Source organism: Tenrec ecaudatus, chromosome 10, assembly GCF_050624435.1.
Source record: "Tenrec ecaudatus isolate mTenEca1 chromosome 10, mTenEca1.hap1, whole genome shotgun sequence".
Lineage (NCBI taxonomy): Eukaryota > Metazoa > Chordata > Mammalia > Afrosoricida > Tenrecidae > Tenrec > Tenrec ecaudatus.
The window spans coordinates 109,559,251-109,583,349 of record NC_134539.1 but is presented as its reverse complement, the minus strand read 5'-3'; the positions used below and the strand labels follow the sequence as shown (position 1 = coordinate 109,583,349).

The 24,099-nt window shown below is 41.7% G+C and overlaps 1 protein-coding gene across 3 annotated transcripts in view; it reads right to left on the bottom strand.

The window, feature by feature from the left end:
• SMG6 (SMG6 nonsense mediated mRNA decay factor) overlaps positions 1–24,099 on the bottom strand; it is a 270,067-nt gene that overhangs the window by 176,818 nt on the left and 69,150 nt on the right. Inside the window, exon 1 of one of the 3 annotated variants that reach the window (XM_075561195.1) lies at positions 22,965–23,070. The exons of the other annotated variants lie outside the window; for them this stretch is intronic. The gene's annotated coding sequence lies outside the window, so the exon portion shown is untranslated. Of the gene's footprint in view, positions 1–22,964; positions 23,071–24,099 lie in introns of those variants that run through there. 3 annotated transcript variants of the gene reach the window in all.

Below are 24,099 nucleotides of genomic sequence, written 5' to 3'. Positions count from 1 at the left end.
CCCTGGATTCCCTGTGCCTCCAGCTGCTATCTGCACCAGTGTACATCCTCTGCTCTATCCAGACTTGCAAGGTAGAATTCGGATCATGGTAATTGGAGGGGAGGAAGCATTTAGGAACTGGAGGAAAGCTGTATTCTTCATCGGTGCTACCTCGCACCCTGACTGACTCATCTCCTCCCCTAGACCCCTTTGCCAGGGGATCTCCAGTGGCCGACAAATGGGCTTTGGGTCTCCACTCTGCACTTTCCCCTTCATTCACTATGGTAAGATTTTTGTTTTTTCTGATGATGCCTTATATCTGATCCCTTTGACACCTCGTGATCGCACAGGCTGGTGTGTTTCTTCTATGCGGGCTTTATTGCTTCTGAGCTAGATGGCTGCTTGTTTACCTTCAAGCCTTTAAGACCCCAAACACTATCTCTTTTGATAGCCGGGCACCAGTAGCTTTCTTCGCCACATTTGCTTATGCACCCGTTTGTTCTCGGCGATCGAATCATGGAGGTGTGCAGCCAATGATATGATTTTTTGTTCTTTGATGCCTGATACCTGATCCCTTCGGAACCATGTGATCACACAGGCTGGTGTGCTTCTTCCATGTGGGCTTTGTTGCTTCTGAGTTAGATGACCGCTTGTTCATCTTCAAGTCTTTAAGACCCCACACGTTATCTCTTTTGATAGCAGGGTACCAGCTGATGATTTTCATCATGGTTCCTACCACAGAACTGCCATGTCAAAGGGTTTCTGATGGCTTTATCATCATGGAACATACATAAGAGCAGTCTTAAAAAATTATTGTAACACTAACAATTTATCAGAGACAATGATTGGGCTACAAGACATTATTATCATTATTATTATTTTGAGCCTCTTAATTTTTTATATGCCCAAATTCATCTTTCATGTTCCCACACTCTGGTATTTAATTAATCAAACAATAATAGAGAAGTACCTAATTTTAAAGACAGTCTTCTAAACACTGACAAGGATTTGTAAAAGATCACACAATCCCTTCCCCTCATGGAGTATATACTCTAGTTGAGAAATATATACATTTTATGAATATGCATATAAGTACATTTTCAAGAAAGCTGAATATTCACTGATTTGTCTATCAGGTTATTGGTTTTTCTGAGGGGAAAGAAAGGAGTTGGAAGAATCAACAATGTCAAACAATTGGTAAACCCTCAAAACCAAAGTTGCTTCTTTTGAAAGTCAAGCTCAAGAGAAGAAAAGAATCTTTCCATAAAAAACGGAGAGCAATACTGGCAATCATCAGTGGGCAGATATAATATGATGAGAAGATTTAACTTAACAAATATTAAATGTCTACCATGTGAGTCATGATGGTGCTAACCACAAGGTCGAACGTTCGAACCCCTCAGCCACTCCAAGGGAAAAAAATGAGGCTTTCTGTTTCTTAAAAGCAGTGGTTCTCAACTTTCCTAATGCAGCAACCCTTTCATACAGTTCCTCATGCTGTGGTGATCCCCAACCATGAAAGTATTTTCATTGTTACTTCAAAACTGTCATTTTGCTAGTTATGAATCATAATGTAAATATCTGATATGCAGGATGCATTTTCATTGTTACAAATTGAACATAATTAAAGCATAGTGATTAACCACAAAAATAATATATAATTATATATGTAATTATATATTGTGACATATTTATGTCTAATTACAAATAAATTAAATTTTGTCTTGAAGCATGGTGTAGCATGGCTACCAGCCTTCACACCGGGTACTCATATGTGGGTGTATCTGCATGTGGGAGGCCCACCTGGAAACAGATAGAAAAGCGGGTGTCTCCGTTCCCAAGACCATCGGAAACAAGTGTTTTCCAATTGCCTTAGGCAACCCCTGTGAAAAGGTCATTTGATCCCCTCCCAAGGGGTCGTGACCCACGGTTGAGAACCACTGCTGTAAAGCCTCAGAATTTCAAAAGGGCAGTTCTGCCTTGTCCTACAGGGTTACTATGAGTCAGAATCAACTTAATGGTATTGAGTTTGTTTTGGTTTTAAGTGCTGACTTACCCTTGAGTATACACAACGGAGCTTCAAAAATTTGTGGGAAAATTCTATTATCTTTTCATTCCGTTCACCTCAGCCCAATAAACTTACCCCAATCCAACCCAACCCAAGTCAAATCCAGAGCCATCAAGTCCATTCCAATTTATAGTGACCCTATACATGGGTAGTAAGACTGCAAATCATTACAGGGGCATACAGCCTCATTATCCCCTCGAGAAGAGGCTGCTGCTTTGAACTTCCAATGTAGTGGTTTACAGCCCATTGAAAAATATGCATCAGTGTGTGTATATATATATATATATTTCACACACACATAGAAACGTGACCAACTGTGAAGCTTATAACCATGAGACACATGGTCTTCAGAGAAAGAGGGCAATTGACTGCTCTCCCAAGAGTCCAACCAACTCAAATAACAAACGTCCTGGTCTGATTCTTCATGCTGGGTAGAAAAAATCTGTTTCATTCCTACACCTCTCTCGGGATTCTTTAAAGCACAGAAATTTCAAAAATATCTTATTACTTTCCACTTTTCACATTGTGCCCAAGACAGCTAGGGACAAGACTCACTACACACTCAGCAGAGGTGTGCTTCACAGCACACACTTCCCAGTGAAAAGGCCACCAGAGATGGTGGGGACCACCCATGGACCCATGCAGTGATGATTGGGGGTCCCCACCAGCAACAGGTTTTACTCCCTTCTCCCTTTTGTTTAGTTCAAATAAATGGATTAATCCCAGAGGTTTTATTCCAAAAAATATAAAACCAAAACCAAATCCACTGTCATCAAGTTGATTCCCACTATTACTAACCCTGTAAGACAGAGTAGAGCTGCCCCAAAGGGTCTCTACAGCTGTAAATCTTGACAGATGCAAATTGTCACTTCATTCATCTGTGGAACAGTTGATGGGTTCAAAAGGTCAACTTTCTGGTTGACAAGTGTTTTAACCACAGCACAACCAAGGGCTGCCTAAATAATCATACACTTCTCCAGCACAGACTATGGATGAATTAATGAGACACAGGATGGCTACAAAAGGCAACTCTATCCCTTCTCCTTGACATGGCAAGACAACAAAACTACTCAGCTACTTACCCATACTGACTTTCCAGGCTTGAGAAGTTTTCCAGCCAAGAAGTTTTCACCTAACAAAAGGTAAAAGGTTTGACCTTGACAGTGCAGTCCCCGATAACTTCCCTCAATCAAGTAACATTAAAAAATGGGTTCATCTGCTGGTTGGGAATTCTTGTGTCCGATGCAAAAGATTATACTCACAATATATGAGGGTGTACCTCTTCACACACCCCCCAAAAAACAGAGGTTTCCCCCCCCAAAGCTATATATTTAATTTTTTTTACAAAATAATCTTATCACCTTCAAAGTAGTCTCCATTACACTTAATGCATCTGTCAAATCTGCAATTCCATTCTTAGAACCACTTTCAAACTCATCTGTTTGAATGGCTGACAACATGTGCTCTCCCTCATTTTTTTTTCCCTCACCTCTTTTACATCAAGTCGATGTCCTTTAATGTCCGTCCTTCATTCATTCACGGAAACAAAAAGAAATTGCAAGGAGCAAGGTCAGGTGAGTAAAGTGCATGGGGCAAGAGAGGCATGCTGTTTTTCTAACAAAAACTGGCGTACTGAGATGGTTGCATGAGCAGGTGCATTGTCATGGTGGCAAAACCAGTCCCATCTGCCACAAATCAGGCTTTTGTTTCACAGTTACACAATCTTTTCAGAACCTCTACATCAGCGGCTCTCAATCTGTGACCCCTTCACAGGGGTCGCCCGATTCATAACAGTAGCAAAATTACAGTTATGGAACAGCAATGAAAATATTTTATGGTTGGGGGGAAGTCACCACAACATGAGGATCTGTATTAAAGGGTCAGGGTATTAGGAAGTTTCAGAACCACTGCTCTAAATAGAAAGCTTGATTAATAGTCTGACCCAGAGGAACCAACTCCAAATGCACTCTCCCCCTTACATCAAAAAAACAAAAACAAACGAGAATTGGACTAATCTCTGATTTCACTTGACAAGCATTTTTGGGTGAGGTGACGATGGCATCTTCCACGGGCTTGATTGTTTGCTTTTGGGGTTGTGAGACTAGCACCATGTCTTGTCACCAGTAAGGGCCTTGGGGAAAAGTCTGGGTCACTCTGGAGCGGTTCTTTCAAAGGGTGGCATGTTTTCACTCTTTTTCCAGGTCAGAACCCGAGGCATAAATTTCGCAGCAACCCTTCTCATTCCCATGTCTTCAGTTAAAATTCGCTGAACTGAGCTCCACGATAGTCCAGAGAGCTTCCCCATCTCTTCAATGGTCCACATTGGCCTTTGAGCCCAAGTGCATGAAATTTTCTTGACATTTTCGTCCGTTCCGGAAGTTTCCGGACGTCCAGAATGAGGTTTGTCATCAGTTGACATTTCACCTCTTTTGAAACGAGAAAACCACTCGTACACTTGCTTTTCCCATAGCGGTGTCCTTGTAAGCAGTGTTCAACATCACAACAGTTTCTGCGGCATTTTTCCCAAGCAGGAAACAAAATTTCACAGCCATACACTGTTCTCTTAAATAGGCCATCACACACAAAAAAAAGAGGTTGGAGTGAAACTGCTTTTATGAAAAAAATTCACTGTGACCAGAGAGAACCTGCCCAGGCAACGCCACTAGGTACATTAACTCAGAGCGAGCGGCTAGATACTGACCTAGAGGGAAAAATGCATTGGGGCGGGGGGCATATCCCCTGGTATGTTGCTTATTATTTAATTAAGCAGGTCTGGTTCCTCATATTTCGTACCAGCTAGATGATAATTATCCACCTAAAGGTGGGAGAACTTCCTAGAGTTAGTACAAATGAAAATGTATTTGCAGAGCTTCAAGTCTCCCATGAGAAGACCCTTTCAAACTTAAAAGTAACAGAATAAATCACAAAGGCAAAGAATGAAATATTTAACTACATCAAATTTCTCCCCAATAAAATGATTTTTAAAAATTCAAATTGCTACACACTACAAAAGATACACAAAAAGCCAAATACAAGAAGAAAATTACTGACTAACCAAGAATGAATTTGCTATTTCGCTGGCTGAAAAGCTCAGATAAATCGTTAAGAAAGATACTAAGCTGGAAAGAAAAATAAGCAGAGAACAAGATGGTGCAGAACTATAAATGCTAATAAAAAATTGGGGGGAAAGTTCATTCACACTAGTCATAAAAGAAATGCAACTTAAATCAAGATTGAGTTTCTTCTATGAATTAATTATTCAACAAAGATATGAGCAGCTTTTGTGCCAAGGACTACAAAAATTATTAATATTCAAGCTTGGAAGAGGGTATGGTAGTAGGGTATTCTCGAAAATTGGGGTAAGAGTGAAAAATGGTGCTTCTCAAGAAGTAATCTAGCATAATGTATCAAAAGCATTAAGAGGATTCAAACTCTTTTATCTCAACAAACGAATCACTAAAAACATACTCCAATAAAACAGTATGACATGCAATACAAAAATTTTATTTACAAAGATGCTTACTACAGTATTATTCAGAATGCCAGAAAACTGAGAAAAAATAAAATGTCCCCCAAACAGGTAATGATTAAATGAATGTTAGGCTATTCACATGACAGCCACCAAAATGATGTAAACTCTTTCTACTTACAATACAGTAAGTAGAAACAGCAGGACCAAACATTTTATATTCAGTATCATTTCAAGTGTAAAAACTTGAATAAGCATGCACACAAATAGGAAAATATATCTTTGCTAGGAAATTGTGTTACTGGTAATTTCTATTTTCTTCCTTATATTTTTTTCAGGACCTAAACAAAATCCAACATGTTAAGTCTTTTTAGAAAAATTATTTCATTTATATCAGTATGAATAAAACAGATCTGCTCTAGTAAGGCAAAACGAAAATATGGTAACTAAGTAAAGAAGGAGAAATAAGAGTATTTATGACAAAAATGACAGACTTGAGAGACCAGAACAGAAATTACACTGCTCTCAAATAAATTTTGCTTTCCAGCGACCCAAAGTATTGACTTCAGAGTTGATAATAATTCCCAGGGCACATGTATTGTATGGTAATTTAATATCCGGATGTAAAACATGCATTTGGTAATTATATTTTAAGGAAAGTAAAAAAGAAAGCAAGAAAAGTCACCTGAAGAAACCCAAACAAGGAGAGATGGCATGAATATACAAAGGGACCAAGCTAATAAGATGCTCTCGGTGTTGCCATTTACTCTTAGCTGCCCTGATTTGCTAACAAACTATTCTTTGACTTGAACTCACTCAATTCAAAACACAATTTTGAGAAGATAGTATGTGCAGGCAAGGGTCCAGATGTTCAGTTCAGGGACAGAGAATTATTTAATGTGGCTTTTCTGCCCAAAGTCTGGAACTCCAAACAAACTATCTTTTCCTGTATAGGTCTGGGTTAAAAAGGTAGTGAAGACACTGATAGGATTCACCTGTAATTGTTCAAAGGATTTATTAGATTACCATCCTGCTGGGTGTAAAATGAGCCTTTTGAGGAGCAAGAGGGAGAATCTCATGATCAGCAAAAGCCAGGAATGGAATATGTCTTCTGGATCCTGAGAACCCTGTGCAGTGACCCTCCCTGATCCAAAAGAAGGTTGTCACATCAGAAAAGAAGCAGAGGAGTAGCAGCAGCAGAACCAGGGGCCAGAGCATGAGATAGAATGATAGACTTCCCCAAAGGAAATAGAGGAAAGAGCTGGGAGGCAGAGGGCATTTATAGAGGTCTAGATAAAGACATGTACATATGCAAATATATTTATACACGAGGATGGGGAAATAGATCTATGTGCATATATTTATAAAGTTAGTATTAAGGTATCAGAGGGACATTGGACCTCCACTCAAGTACTCCCCTCAATGCAAGAACAATTTTTTCTATTACATTGACATTCTATGATGCTCACCTTCCCGACACAACTGCTGAAGACAAAGTGGATGAACAACTAAATGTGGTGAAGAAAGCTGATGGTGCCCGGCTATCAAAAGAGATAGCGTCTGGGGGCCTTAAAGGCTTGAAGGTAAACAAGCGGCCATCTGGCTCAGGAGCAATAAAGCCCACATGGAAGAAGCACACCAGCCTGTGTGACCACGAGGTGTTGAAGGGATCAGTTATCAGGCACCAAAGAACAAAAAAACCCATTACATTGCATGCTCATCTCCATGATATGATCGCTGAAGACAATTGGGTGCATAAGCAAAGGTGGTGAAGAAAGCTCATGGTGCCCGGCTATCAAAAGATACAGCGTCTGGGGTCTTAAAGGCTTGAAGGTAAACAAGCGGCCATCTACCTCAGAAGCAACAAAGCCCACATGGAAGAAGCACACCAGCCTGTGCGATCACAAGGTATCAAGGGATCAGGTATCAGGCATCATCAGAACCAAAAATCTTACCATAGAGACTGAGAGGGGGAGTGCGGAGTGGAGATCCAAAGCCCATTTGTAGGCTACTAGACATCCCCTTACAGAAGGGTCTTGGGGAGGAGACGAGACAGTCAGGGTGCGATGTAGCAACAATGAAAAATACAACTTTCCTTTAGTTCCTAAATGCTTCCTCCCCCCAACCCCCGGCCCCACTGTCATGATCCAAATCCTACTTTGCAAGTCTGACTAGACCAGAGGATGTACACTGGGTACAGATGGGAACTGGAAACACAGGGAAGCCTGGACGGATGATCCCCTCAGGACCAGTGGTGTGAGTGGCGATACTGGGAGGGGACAGGGAGGGTGGGTTGAAAAAGGGGAACCTATTTCAAGGATCTACATGTGACCTCCTCCCTGGGGGACATACAACAGAAAAGTGGGGGAAGGGGAATGTGGGACAGAGCAAGATATGACAAAATAATAATAATTTATAAATTATCAAGGGTTCACGAGGGAGAGGGGAGTGGGGAGGGAAGGATAAAAATGAGGTCCTGATGCCAGTGGCTTGGGTGGAGAGCAAATGGTTTGAGAATGATGAGGGCAACGAATGTGCAAATGTGCTTTACACAATTGATGAATGTATGGATTGTAATAGGAGTTGTATGAGCCCCTAATAAAATGATTTAATTTAAAAAAAGAGTGATGGACTTCCCAACCTACAAAGCAAGTAAAGCTGAGTGCTTTGGGGTAGATGGCTGACTTGTGGAATAGGGTGTCCTGCGCATTGAACTGGGGGAACTGGGTTTCCTGAACCACAGACCTGAAGCAGAGTGTCTTTGCAATTGAAGCTGACTGGAGTGGGGATACCTCTGGGCACTTAATTCAGGGAGCAGAGCTCCCTGACCCCTGGGGTTAGAGCTGAATAACTTCTGGTTGAGGCTTACAGTAAAGTGGCATGCCCTGAAGGAACTTTGTAACATGTTCTGGCTGGCTGAACATTTGTATCCTAAGCATTTCTCACCTGCACTGCAACCTATTAACACCCTTAATAAATTTTATAATCATGAGCACTGTAAGTTCTCTGTGGCCATTGCAATGAATTACTGTACTGAGTAGTTGAAAACTAAAGAGTGCTATGAGAGATAGAGAAGTAGACTGTCTTATAGGAGGCAAAACACATCAGGATACAGGATATATTAGTGAATAAATAAGGTCAAAATCCTCTGCCTTATATCCTTTGCAGAGGAGTAGTCTGGGGAAACAAACAAACAAACAAACAAACATATACAGTAAGTAAATTACTTAGTATCTAGGGAGCAGAAAGTGTTACATTAAAAAAAAAGTTAGAACCGGATAGGGAAACTCAGGAGTGCAGAGTAGGTAGAGAGTAACCCACTGCCATAGTTCATTTTAATTCCCAGTGACTCTTTATAAGGCTTCCAGTCATGACAGAAGCAGACAGTCTCATCTTTCTCTTTGGTTGGTTTGAACTGGTTCCTTTTCAGTCCTATGCTTACCCGGCAGTTGCCAGCAGGGAATAGAAACAGTGTTACACAGCATGGGGTAGGCTTCATAGAAGTAACATTTAAACCAAGACTTTCAATAAGGTGAGAGTCAGCCTCTTAAGACAGTTAGAGGGAGAACATACCAAGCAGAGGAAACCGCCAATGCAAAGGTCCAAAGGTAGGAGGTGTCCTTAGCTTAACATAAGATCTGCAAGAAAGTCAATGTGGCTGAAGCAGAATAAGGAAGCAGGAGAGAACAGTAGTGAATGAGGTAATGGGGGTGGGTGGGGGGAGGTCCATAAAGGGGCTTATAAAGAGTGAATGAAATGGAAAGCCAAGAGGATTTTGAACAGTGACATGATCTGATGCTTTTAAAAGAAACACTGACTGGGCGGTGGGAGGGAGGGAGGGAGGGAGAGATCATTTATTCAAGTCTTCCTGAACTTTCTCCCATGTGTTTAGTGCTTTATAAAGTTTATCCATGAGAGAGGTTTGCAAGCTACATTTGCAAAGGTTTTTCTGTTCCAGTGAAGAATCTTGAGGAACATGTCAATGGCCTGCTGAACCATCAATCCTGTCTTTTAACAAGCATCTCAAAAGAATGATTATCAAACATTTCTCTGCTCAACACCCTGACTTGAGTTCTGGGCATCACGCTCTCTGGGAATAGGCAAAAGAGGCTATGCAGTATGGGCAGTGATAATAGAATGACGTCACAGGTGTGCCTCAAAGAAGCCCCCAGTGAGTTCTACAGTGATTTACTCTATGCTGCCAACACCAGCTGGGGAGGAGATGAAGAAAGCTGACACTGCCTTAAGGCCATTGCAGGCAATATAAGACGTCTCTCCCTTGGGTCCCCTGCCAGCCCCTCCCTGCTTTCAACCACGAATCCTTGCTTGAGAAGCCAAAGTGTGAACAGCACGTGTCTGGATTTCAGAAACCTGCCCAGCAGTTGGAAATTCCCTGCAGTGTGTCAACTGCTACATCTGCTGCTGGGCACTTGGGGCAAGGGATCACACGGGCATTTTCTGAACATAAGCTTCAAGATGTGAGTCTTATATCCAAGGAGACTTCAGAAGCCAAAAAAATCTCGAATTACAGTAAATAAATTCCTAATATATGACAATCTGCCTTCTAAAAAGAAAACTGAGAATACAAGCAAACCCGAGAAGCTTGAAAAACACCAGTAGTCAAGAAGAAAAGCACAGAGCACCCTGACTAATGGAAAGAATTTTATGGGCCAACAGTGCTCACCAGATCTGTAATGTAATGCAATGTAGCTGCAACAGAACACTGTTTTCCAGATCTCTAGTCCACACGCCTTTGGCAACAAATGGCGTCTGTCACTTTGGTGGCAGGCCACTCTTCCCTTATCCCTTTACATTCCTTCCACACCCAATTAGCCCTTAACTGTATTCTGTATTGTGAACACCTCTTGGAGAAAATTAAAAAAGAGAGGAGAGGAGTGTGCATACAACATCATCTGTCACAAAATTGGGCTATAAATGCACCCAAACCTAAACCAAACCAATGGAAGTCCTAGTGGCCCTTTAAGGCAGGGTAGAATAGCCCCGTAGGGTTTCTAAGGGTGAAATTTTTACTGAAGCAGATGGCCAACCCTTTCTCCCACAGAGCAGCTGTTGAGTTTGAACCACTGATCTTTTGGTTAACCGCTAAGTGCTTAACCATTGTGCCACTAGGGTTCCCTTATACATGGACGCAAGCTGAAAAAGAAGCTGCTCTATGGAAGACAACGAACCTTATGCCCTGGCCACTCCAACTCAGGTATGCAGTCACATGGCTTACAGGCAGAGCTGACAGAAATGCTGGAGTCGGATGATACAAAGGCATCACAGCATTTCCCCTGGTAGCAGGCAGACTAAGCAACTAGATCCATACAATGAAAGAGCTAAAAATACTGGGAAAGTATTTTTAAATTTTTATACAAAAGCACTGATAAGCTAGGAAATAAAAGAATCATCTAGAAGTTTGCTGGAAAACTATCTCAAACCTGGATACCAACTAGAAGGACAATCAACAACAAAAACCACTCCACTGAGAATCTAGACTATACACAAGAGGCCTCACAAGAAATTTATAGCTCAAAACTCCATTACCTGGATGGCTGAAAAGCCCTCTGACATTTTAATGTAGAATTGCTTAACATCTAGACTGATAATAAAACAGGCTGTGGACAAGAGAAAACTCAAATTTTCTTTGGAGAAACCCATCTTCATCTCAGAACTCTAGGAATTCTCACTAATAAAATCCCAATGAAAATAAGCAGATCACAGTACAAAAACGTAAAAGACCCAAAGAAATACAGCACATGAGCAAGAACCAGCAGAAGCAATCAGATCAGTAGAAACTGACTTATGAAGTCTCTAACACAACCATGTTTAATAGATTTTAAGGAAATTTTTAAAATTCAAAATAGGTTCAGGAAATTAAAAAAACTATTAATGGGCCAAATAAAATCTAAAAATAAAAATACATAATAATTGAGAAATTAAAGGCCCAGTGGCACATGTATGAGAGTAAATTTTAAAAATTATTTTTCCTTTGAAGGGTTCTGTGCTCATCAATTTGCACCACATCAGAACAGCACTTTGACACCATCAAGAGACTCAAATCATGTTCCTGTTAATGTTCTTTGAGTTTTTAGGAGCAAAACAAGTTTGAAGGAACAAAATAAGAACTACAGGTGGATGGGGAGAAGTTTCCCAATGAAATCCAGAGCACAGGGTAGCTCTTGCTACCTCTAAAGAATGGGCTGGTGCAATGTCGTGATGGAGGGGAAAAAATCCTCGGTGCAGCTTTCCTGCACTAATGCACTTTTCAACTTTCTTAAAAAATTTTCCTAATAAGTCCGTGTTCATTCTATATCCTTGGAGAAAATCAATCATTACCCCTTGGGGAATCCCAAATATCAGTTGTCATAACCATTTGACCTGACCTCTCTTTCTTGCCTTGAACTGAACTGGCCCAACAGATCTTCTCAAAAGCCTTGTTTAGACTGGACCGCTTTTATGAAAGGCCCTAAATGAGGCTGAGACAAGTGTTGCCACTGAAGAGAACTTGTCCACGCCCATCCACTGATCGAAGAGACGTGTTTTGTTTGGAATAAATCTATGCATATATGAACTGGAACCTTATTAACAATATTTTTGTACTAACCCTTGCACAAACGCGAATTAGATACAACTAAGAAAAGATCTGATGACCTGAAGAAGAGTTCAATTATCTGGAGTGCAGCAAAATAATAAGAAAACTAAAGAGGTTTAAGAGACATTAAAGACAGAATAAAATCTAACACATGTCTAACCAGAGTTACAGAAGAAAAAGTGTAGGTTGGAGCAGTATTTGAAAATACAATGCTAAGAATCCATGAAGACCAACAACTCTCTACTGGTTTAAAAACAGAAAAATTACTAAAACCACAGGACATCATAGTTTGTGAAAAGCACCCAGAAGGAAAAGGTATATATTTTTAACCAGCAACAGCAGAAGCCCAATGAAAGTAGAATAATATCTTAAATGGGCTTAAATAAAACAAAACTTTTAGTCTAGAATTCAATTAATAGTGAATACATGTATTTTCAGAATAATGACAAAATAAAGTCTTTTTTTCAGACAAACAAAAAAGGAGAAAGTCTGCCACCCAAATAATTTTGCTAAGGAAATTCTAAAGAACACATTTCAGGCAGAAAATGATTTCAGGTGGAGGATCTGAAACGCAAAAAGGAAAAAAGAATGTAGTAAATGCATGACTCTATGCCAACATTTGCTATGAATATAATATCAATAGTGAATAAAACCAAATAAAAATAATTTGGCTTGTAGGGTTTAAGAGGAAAAAAAGATGGAATTAAAAATATATGTCAACAATAGTACATATTAGGAAGAGAATAAATAAAATTGGAGTAAAGACCGTTTTTGAGAGGGATGGATTTGTTCTGTTACCTTGTTCTGTTAAGGAGGAGAGGCATATTGCTGGCTAACTTCTGACTTTTGGCAAGGTACGTGCAGATTCACTGCCGTGAATTCCATTTTGACTCAGATCACACTACAGCACAAGGAACAACTAACTGCTGCATACAGTTTCCAAGGCTTTGGGTCATTACTGAAGCTGACTGCGACATCTTCCAACCACGGCTGCACTGGTGCTCCCTAAGTTAAGCACATGTGCTGGAATTTCCAAGGTAATCACTAAAAGAAAAGGAAATTAGTAGAGGTAAGGGGGAGAGAGGAAATAGAAAGGGGGGAAATCCATGGAAAAGGTAAGACCGGAGGAAAGGGAGTGGGGATTGAGAGAGAAACAGAACAAGCAGGAGAATGGGAAAACACAGGGAGAAACTATTTACAAAACATGTATCTGACACAGGGGTTTTGTTTTTTTAACAAGGGTTTTAAATCCTAATTTATACAGAACTCTTCACAATGTAATTACCAAAACAACTAGATTTTTTTTTAAACAGGCAAAAAATTTGAAGACACTTATCAAAGAAGATATAAAAATGGCAACAGGAGGTGAGGGGAATGCTCTAAGATTGATGTGATGGTGACTGTACAATGCCCCTTAATATGACTGAATGATTGAACTACTGAAATGTATGATATGTAAATTATGTGCCAATAAACTGTTGGGGGGGGGGAAGCAACCAAGCACATGAAAAATCCTCAGCATCCTTATTAGAAAAATGCAAATTAAAGCCAACATGAAACAGCACCACACATTCACTAGAGTATGAAAAATACAGAAGATATTAACAAATGTTGACAAGGATTTCCTCATACAATGCTGGAGGGAATGTAAACTGGTACTACCACTTTGTAAAAGTTTAGTAGTTTGTTATAAAGTTAAACACTTACTACATGTACCCTGGCGAATCTACTCCTAGGTAGATTCCATGAGAAATGACAATGTATGTCCAGAAAGAGACTGGTTTACAAATGTTCATGACAGCTTTGTTCAATAATTGACAAAAAGTAAAAATGACCCAAATATCAATCAAGAGCTAAATGGATAAACAAAATTGTTCTATAGCCATACAACGAACTATTACTCTGACAGAAAGGAATGAAATACTGGTCCATGAATAAACCTCAGTAATATTATACGGAGCAAAAAATGGCCAAACACAAGAGTCGATGATGTATGACTGCATGCGTATGAAATGCTAGAAAAGACAAATACAATATATGTTGACAGAAAGCAGATTGTCAGTTGCCTGGAACAGAGGTAGGGGTAAAGATCAACCAGGTTGGGGAGCAAAGAGAACTTTGGAGGAGGATGGACTTGTTCTGTTAACTTGATGGTAAGGCTGGTTATCTAAATTTGCTACTCACTGAAATATACACTTAAACTGGGTGCATATTATTGTACATAAATTTGACCTCAAAAAGATGGATTTTTATAGAGGATGAAATATATAAATAAAAACAAACTAACAATTAACAATAACTGTCAATATATTCTAATACAGCTTCTAGCTCAAAAGTGAAAACTCAAAAGCCTAATAGAAAAATTGGGTAAATTGGAATAAATGAATAAAATGCAGTATTACAGCAATGAAAATAAACTACTATTCCCTACATCACAGATGTTTCTCACAAACAAAATATGCCATAAAAATATATAAACAGAGTGATAGCATTATACCACTGATACACACAGCCAAATTATATTTTGTTTGGGGATGTTTACTTAGATTATAATTCTATGATGAAAAGCCAAGGAATGAAGGCCACAGGTGACATGTAGTGGGGAGGAAGGACACGATGGGATGAGGCACCCAGGGAGCTTCTGGGGCAGCTACGATGTTGTTTCTTAACCTAGGTGGTGATTACATGAGTAGTCAGCGTTGCCCTTCCTCTAAATGCATCCTACATTAGACTCTTTTCTGCGTGAGACCTACCCTCCCCTCAGGCCAAAAGAGGAATCACAGTCTTTTGTAAGAATGGCATATAAAAAATTCCCTTTTGGAGGAGCTGATACCAAGGGCTCAAATACGAAGCAAATGTTTTGAGAATGAGGAGAGCAACAAATGTTCAAATGTGCTTGACACAATGGATGGATGTGTGGATTGTGATAAGAGTTATACGAGCCCCCAATAAAATGATTTTTTTTCTTTCTTTTTAAAAGCAAGAAAATAATTAAAAGGATGAAAATTTTTTTAAAGTCCCTGAATAATTAAAGGTGATGGGTGACCAACATGAAAAACATAAGGTCACTGACTTACATGAAGACTGTTGAAATAACAAATGTTCAGTTACCCATATATTCATCACAAAAGCAAAAGTTTCCCGGCTTGATGAACTCCTAAAACTATAGTCCTGGTGGGTGAACAAGTAAATGTGGTGAAGAAAGCTGATGGTGCCCGGCTATCAAAAGAGATAGTGACTGGGGTCTTAAAGGCTTGAAGATAAACAAGCGGCCATCTAGCTCAGAAACAACAAAGCCCACATGGAAGAACACACCAGCCTGTGTGAGCGAGTGATCCCAAAGGAATCAGTTCTCAGGCATCAAAGAACAAAAAATCATCATATCATTGGCTGCACACCTCCATGATAGGATCGCTGAAGACAAATGGGTGCATAAGCAAAAGTGGCGAAGAAAGCTGATGGTGCCCAGCTATCAAAAGAGATAGTGTCTGGGGTCTTAAAGGCTTGAAGATAAACAAGCGGCCATCTAGCTCAGAAGCAAAAATGCCCACATGGAAGAAGCACACTGGCCAGTGCGATCACGAGGTGCCAAAGGGAACAGGTATAAGGCATCATGCAAAAAAAAAAAAAAAAGAATATGTGTGTGTGTGTATGTGTGTATATATATATATATATATATATATATATATACCATATTGAATGAAGGGGGAAGTGCAGAGTGGAGACCCAAGGCCCAAGTGTCGGCCACTGGAGATCCCCTCATAGAGGGGTTTAGGAGAGGAGATGGGTCAGTCAGGGTGCGAGGTAGTACCGATGAAGAGCACAGCTTTCCCCCAGATCCTGGATGCTTCCTCTCCCCAGCTACCATGATCCGAATTCTACCTTGCAGGCCTGGATAGGACAGAGGCTGTACACTGGTGCATATGAGGGTTGGAGGTACAGGGAATCCAGGGTGGATGATACCTTCAGGACCAAGGGTGTGAGGGGCGATGCTGGGAGAGTGTAGGGTGAGTGGGCTGGAAAGGGGAAACTGATTACAGGGATCCACATGTGACCTCCTCCCTGGGAGAGGGACAGCAGAGAAGGGGGAAGGGAGACTCCGGATAGGGCAAGATATGACAAAATAACGATGTATAAATTACAAAGGGCACATGAGGGAGGGGGGAAAGGGGAGGGAGGGGGAAAAAAAACAGGACCTGATGCAAGGGGCTTGGGTGGAGAGCAAATGCCTTGAGAATGATTGGGGCAGGGAATGTATGGATGTGCTTTATACAACTGATGTATGTATATGTATGGATTGTGATAAGAGTTGTATGAGTCCCTAATAAAATGTAAAAAAAGAAAAGGGAAAAGAAAGAAAGAAAGAAAGAAAAGAAAATGATTAGGGCAAAGAATGTACAGATGTGCTTTATACAATTGATGTAAGTATATGTATGGACTGTGATAAGGGTTGTATGAGCCCCTAATAAAATGTTTAAAACAAAACCAAAAAAAAAGAAAAGGAAAACAAAACAAACAAACAAACAAAAAAAACTATAGTCCTGAGATCATCTTTAGAGCTTAAACCAGATCGCAGGAGGAGCATCATAAAGATAAGGAAAGTGGGACCAGACTTCAACCCAGTGCCGCAAGGTGTGTGTGTGTGTATATATACACACACACACACACACACACACACACACACACACACACACACACACACACACACCATAGTGAATGAAGGGGGAAGTGCAGAGTGGAGACCCAAAGCCCATTTGTCGGCCACTGGAGATCTCCTCACAGAGGGGTTTAAGGGAGGAGATGGGTCAGTCAGGGTACGATGTAGTACCGATGAAGAACACAGATCCTGGATGCTTCCTCCCCCAAAGTACCATGATCCGAATTCTACCTTGGAGGACTGGATAGAGCAGAGGTTGTACACTGGTACATATGGGAGCTGGAGGCACAGGGAATCCAGGGTGGATGATCCCTTCAGGACCGGGGGTGTGAGGGGCGATACTGGGAGAGTAGAGGGTGAGTGGGTTGGAAAGGGGGAACCGATTACAAGGATCCACATGTAACCTCCTCCCTGGGAAACGGACGGCAGAGAAGGGGGGGGGAAGGGAGACTCCGGATAGGGAAAGACATGACAAAATAATAATCTATAAATTATCAAGGGCTCATGAGGGAGGGGAAAAAAAAGAGGACCTGATGCAAAGTGCTTAAGTGGAGAGCAAATGCTTTGAAAATGATTAGGGCAAAGAATATACGGATGTGCTTTATACAACTGATGGATGTATATGTATGGATTGTGAAAGAGTTGAATGAGCCCCTAATAAAATGTAAAAAAAAAAAAAAAAAGGTTAAGCCAAAAATATCCTCCCAAGTGTTCTTAAAACCAAGTAAGAGTTTAATGATAGAAAAGGTCTGTCCCAGAGGATGGACACTGGTACAGATAGGAACTGGAAGCACAGGGAATCCAGGACAGATGATCCCTTCGGGACCAGTGCCGAGAGTGGTGATACCGGGAGGGTGGAGAAAAGGTGGGGTAGAAAGGGGGAACGGATTACAAGGATCTACATATAACCTCCTCCCTGGGGGATGGACAACAAAAAAGTGGGTAAAGGGAGATGTCCAACAATGTACGATATGACAAAATAATGTATAAATTATCAAGGGTTCATGAGAGAGGAGGGAGCGGAGAGGGAGCGGGAAAATGAGGAGCTAATGCCAAGGGCTTATGTGGAGAGCAACCGTTTTGAGAATGATGAGGGCAACAAATGTACAAATGTGCTTTACACAATTGATGGATGTATGGATTGAGCTAAGAGTTGTATGAGTCCCCAATAAAATGATTTTTTAAAAATGGGAGGGCAGAGGGAAGGTGAGGGAGAAAGGGAGAACAGATTATAAGGATCTATACATAACCTCCTCCCTGGGGAATGGATAGCAGAAAAGTGGGTGAAGGGAAACATTGGGTCGGCAAAATAATAATTTATAAATTATCAAGGGTTCATGGGAGAGGGGAAAAAATGAGGAGCTGATACCAAGGGCTCAAGTAGAAAGCAAATGTTTTGAGAATGATGAGGGAAACAAATGTACAAAAGTGCTCAACACAATGGATGGATGTACGGATTGTGATAAGAGTTGTCTGAGCCCCAATAAAATGATTTAAAAAAAGGTCTGTTTTGAGGCTGTGCTCTTCTTAAAGAACTACCTACAGACTCGAGTATATGCCGAGTTTTCTCCAGCACATTTTAAATGCAGTTTTTGTGGTAAAATTAGGTGCCTCGGAGTATATTTGGGTCAGTTTATACTCAACTATATATGGTATTTATATGCGATAAAAAATGACAACAGCAATTCAAAAGATTAGATAGGAACTTTGGGGTAAACTGAGTTTATGTTAATAAGGGAGGAGCAATCATAAAAAGGAGGGTGAAGAATGGCGACACAACTCTAAGAATAGAATCAAAGTTACTACATTGTTCAAGTAGAAAACTGTTAACTTGGTCTATGTTCTGCTGTGAATATTCTCAACAAAAATAACTCATTTTTAAAAAAAACTTCCAAAGAGGATCTTTAAAAGACATTAAATAACCCAAATCAAGAGAAAGACTAAACATTTCCTTACTAAGTAGTCATGAACAACACTTGCCCAAACCTTATCCTTTCCTTCTCCAAAACCTGTGACCTCCTACCTGAGTCTCAAGAATGATAGTGCCTCCACCTCCTGCATTTCTACTTCATGCTGCACTTCCAAGCTCAGAGGAGAGTCGTGAAGCAGTTTTCACAGCAGAGAGCAGGCTGCTCAAACTTGGGGATAGAGCGGCTGGAGATGTTCCCATTTTCTAACCATCTCAATTAAATCCAGAGAAACTTTCATGTCTTCTGATACAGAAGTATGGATACTTGAGACCTGGGCTTACTGTGTTAGCTGTGCAGCCTTGTACAAGTAACTTAACATTTCTGTGAAATTTCTCCTCATGTATGAAATATAGGATACAAAATATCTGCCTTGTCTGGGTCAGAGAACTGACTTAAAAATCAAATAAGAACACACAAAGGAATGGTATCCAAAAAAAGGAAAGAAATGGTATCACAGGCGTTATACCAGAGTTGCTGCTGCGTTGTCACTACCTCTGAAACCTCTAATTCTTTCCCGGACCAATTTTAGGTGCTTATGATACAAAGTGCAACATACTTCTATCCCACAAGAACATACTTGCTTTTCTTGTATTTAACCAGTAAGTATTGATCTAGTCTGAGCCCCCCAACAATCACCCCACTTAGAATGCTGTGCCTTGGGGAAAGCTTTCAAAAAGCTTGGAAAGAGTAGGTAGGAGGGAGTCTTGCTTCCAATGCCCTTGGCCCCCCCCCAAAAAAAGTCTCCCCTTTAGAATAAGTCCATCCTGGGGCAAAACAAACAAAAAGCTCCACAAACTGAGCAAGACTTCAGGTGGCAATAGAGCTGAGGATCATCATTAAAATCTCTGGGCAATAATGAGATGCTGCACTCTGCCTGCCACATCAAAGCAGCACCACAGCAAACCACAGCCCTACCACTAAAACCAGACTATTTCTTCACCCAATATAGCAATGATTTTACTGATATAAGAGAATACGTTAAAAAGCACTGCTGCATACATGTACAGACTTATTCCAAACTAAATGTGTTTGACAATGTCTCTGCAGTCAGTAAAGGGCTGCAGACAAGTTCTCTGAGTAGCAACACATGTCTTTGTCTCAGTCTCCACTCATTAGAAGGCCTTCAAAAGGGAGGTCCAGTCAAAACAGTGGCTTCTCAAAGGATCTGTTGGGCGAATTCAATTCAAGGCAGAAAGAGAGGTCAGGTCAAATGGCTATGATGACTGGTGTTTGGGATTCCCAAGGGTTTGGGATTCCCAAGGGTTTGGGATTCCCAACAGATTTTCTCCAAGGACACAGGATGATCATGAGGGCTTATTAGGAAGATGTTTTTAAGAAAATTGAAAACTGCCATCGGTGAGAAAATGGCCAGGAGAGTTATACTGCTGTTTCCCCCTCCATCACAACAATGCAACTGCTTGTCTTTGAAGGTAGCAAGGGCTGTCCTAAGAGATGTCATTAGGAAGCCTTACCCTATCCACTCAAAAGTTCTTATTTTGGCTCTTCAGACTTTTTACTGCCCCCAAACTCAACAGACATTTAAAAGGAACATGATTTGAGTCCCTTGATGATGCCCAAAGTGCTGTTTTGATGTAAGGTAAATAGAAGAATGCAGAATTCTCCACAGTAGGGTTAGAGATGATAAAAACAATGCCCTAAGAAATATATAAACTTAAGGGGAGGATATGCCGAGAAACAATAGCTTATGTTATTTGTTTAATAAAGGTAATGATATTTTTTAACTTGCCCATGTAATTGCTTATTTATCTGTTCATAACTGCCTCTCTTTGCCCAACCTTAAGTTAACAGATTTATTCCAAACACAAAGCCCCTGTAACTCAGTGTTGAGGAAAAAAGCAGTATGTCCTTTGAGACCCTCACTCCTCTAATATTTTTCTGGTCCAGGAAACTTTGACTACATCCCAAAGCAGGGCTTGCCGAGAGAAGAAATGTTCACTTAGCGGCCTGATAGTTAAATCTCTCCCATAGGGCTAAAGGGCACAGCTTAAGGATGCCTCCTCCTACTGCCTGCTTCCGCAGCCCAGCCTCTCTCGGAGTAACCATTTACTTCAAACAGGGCACCTCTGAGGACAAAGGTCAGGCAGCACTGGTACCTTTAGAACTCTACCGATGGATCTTAATGAAGAAAAAGCCCAATGGCCCTACCACCATAGACTGAGAGGGGGGAGTTTATACAGCTAAACTCAAGCCTTGGGCACTTCATATATTCTATGTGAGGAAGAGACTCAGACAAAAGCAAATTGTCAAGGAGCAAGTTGCTTTTCTGCAGGTCTCTAGGGTTGTCTCTAAAGCATCCAATGAAATAGGATATAAAGAGACAAAAAAACCTGCTCAAGTCAACTTCTGTACATGGCAATGGTGCCCCCTCAAGTATCCCATACCTCTAGGTTAAGCACTATCAACTAATCTAGACAGCAGTGGTTCTCTTTCCTCCTGGAGATGCATGTGTGGCACTCCCTCTACCCTCCTGCAATTCAGGATTGCCAACAGACCATAAAAGCAAGCATAAAAAAAAATGAGAGGAATGCCAGTCTAGTCCCAGTCATCCCTCGATCCCAGCCCCTCGTGTTCCCAGAGAGCAGGGAGACCAGTGGCACCGGCAAGCAGTGTGTCTTGAGTGCCCTCTTGCTGCCACTGGGGCTTTTCTGCAGGACTGACAGGCAGGCCCACTATGGCTATGAACTGGTAGAAGAGGAAAAAGAAGGGGCCAGGGCACAGAAAAGGGAAGTTATTCCAGTGGTGGCCAATGAATAACATCCAATGATTTATAGGAAGTATAATCCAATAATACAGTAAAATAAAACAGTGTGTGCTTGAAATGGTTTTGATTCCAGGAATTATAAAACATATTTTAAAAGGAGGGGGGGAGAAAATGAGAGAGAGAGAGAGCTAGAGAGAGCAAGGCCAGATTAAAGTAAATTGGGCACAGATGGGGACGCAATGGGGTTTCAGTGATGCCCTACCACAAATGCTGCTTCAATTATTCCTCTTCAAGAAATGAGAGTTTTATTTCCTTAAATTACAGAATTTAAAAAAATTAAAATTCTTGGAGTGCTTGTGGTTTAGATCCACAGTTCACCCTCCAGCATCACGTCAGCCAATCAGATGGCTACTGAAGTCTTGAATGCTGAGCCATGTGGAGAATGCCCCATTTCTCCCTTTAGGCTCGGGAATGCCTCAGAGAGATGAGCAATTATTACATCACTGTGGGAACCACCTATCTCGCCACCACCCACTACCCGCCAAAGGACAGCCCTGGACACTGGCCAGGTAAGGAACATACAGCACAATGAGAGCAGGCTTCTCTCACCCTTGTGCTCAAAAACTGAGTGTCTAACAGATACCGGGCACTATGCTAGGTCCCCAAACATACCTTGTCTCATCCTTCATATTGACCTGCCCCCGGTCACCTCAGGGTAGACCAGTAGAATTCTAGATGAGATCTCTGCAGTGTCACTGAAGCAGTTTTTTCACTATGGCTAACGACAGGAAGAGATTAAAGTCTCCCCAACAGTAACCCCAAACCCATGATCTGTAGTATCCCTGTTGATACAGAAAGTTTTGGTGGCAGAGTGGTGTGACACAAACTCAACTTACTCTCCACTCAGCAAAGAGGCAATCTGGCCTCACCGGCGGTATTTTTCCTCACCACGAGCTATGCTTTTCCCTCCGATTATGCCTTCTGAGGGGGGACTGAGCTTTTCAACAGGTCTGTCTCTCCTGAGCACAAGGGAAGATGGTTTAAAAAGCAGTCACACTAAAGTGTTAGCAACAACTATTAACTACTGGTATTTTGAAAAGAGGGTAGAAACCAGGGTAGAAACACACACACACACACACACACACACACACACACACACATACACACACACACACGGTACTGTTAGAGGCATCAGCAAAGGTGATACTTTTTAGTAAGGACTTCTTCATTGCTCTCCAATTCATACTCCTTTGGTACCACATCTGCAGGGAAGGCCCAGGGACTGACTGAGAGGCTCCAGACTGCCTTGGAGGCTGTAAGATCACCTCTGCTCCAAGCTGGAATGCTTCTCCACAGAGGCCAGGAACTGACATATGCAAACACCCACCCAGAAGGACATGTCCAAGAAGAAATTGAAAGAAAAATGACGGCCCAGATGTTCTACAGCGCGCAGCAGCTGCCAAATCACCACAGACACCCCCCCCTCCCCGGCCCCGCCGAGCACCTGGGAGGGCCCGGCAACGTCAGGCACTTGCTTCCTGGTTTCAGACGGCCCAGGGATGTGCGGCTGGGTGGCGACTCTGACAACACGCAGACTGTCCTGGAAGGAAACCTTTAGAAGGGCACCGGCTGACTGGACTTAGGGGTTGAACACTGAGGGCTGATTTATCACTTCCTTACTCATAAAAATGTGATTCAAACTGCTGCTGATTAGTGAAGGATTTAAATCTTTACCCTCTCTCCAACCCCTTTCCCTCTCCACCCCCGACACAGATGCTGCTGCTCAGCCACAACACCCCCTTCTTGCCACTGTCCGTGCAAGCACAGCACAGGGGCCCAGAGAAGATGACTCATGTGCTGGGAAATGGAAAAGTGCATCTTCCCACCAACCAGCCCTGCTGAGTGCTCTGCTCACCCCTCTCCCAATGGCAGCCCACACAGTGGGGTCTGGAACAGCCACCTCAGCTGCACACCGGGTACTTGGCAGCACGTCCGCAGAGCTCTCTGTCCTAGTTGAGTGTTACATCCTGTGGCCTGGGCTGTTGTTCCCTGAAACACCCGTAGCGCCTCGGACCACCTCAGTTCATACTCTTCTTGGCCACAGCTGGGCTCAGGGAGACAAGGGTCAGGATCAGGCCTGAACTAAGTATAAGGGTCTCCAGTATGGATTCCTACATGTCTTCCCAGGTGAGAGGGTCTTATTATGACCAACTGAGGGAAAGAGTCCTAGAAAAAAGTATCTGAGTCTCAACTTGAACTTATTTCCTTCTTTCTCTGTTCTCACCCTCTCACTCTTATTTTTTAACCTCTATTTAACAGCTATGTGAGAAGGCCTCTCTGGTAGCATACGAAAAGGCCAAAGTACTCCTTTTCATGAAGCAGAAGCTGCAGGGCCTTTCCAATCACACCTACAGAGGCCACAGGTCACCTGACATGGGAACAATGTCTTGGCGGAGGCTACCCCAGCTCTATGACAGGCACCTCACTGAACTCTGCAGGCTGTTTTTCAGTGGGAAACAGTAAAATGAATGGGAGGGCACCTCAGGAGGTCTCCATTTCCTGCGGCTGGGCTGTCGGTGAGCTTCCCACTATGTAGAATACTAGCAGAGTAATAGTGAAGGAATCAATCTCCCTCCCCT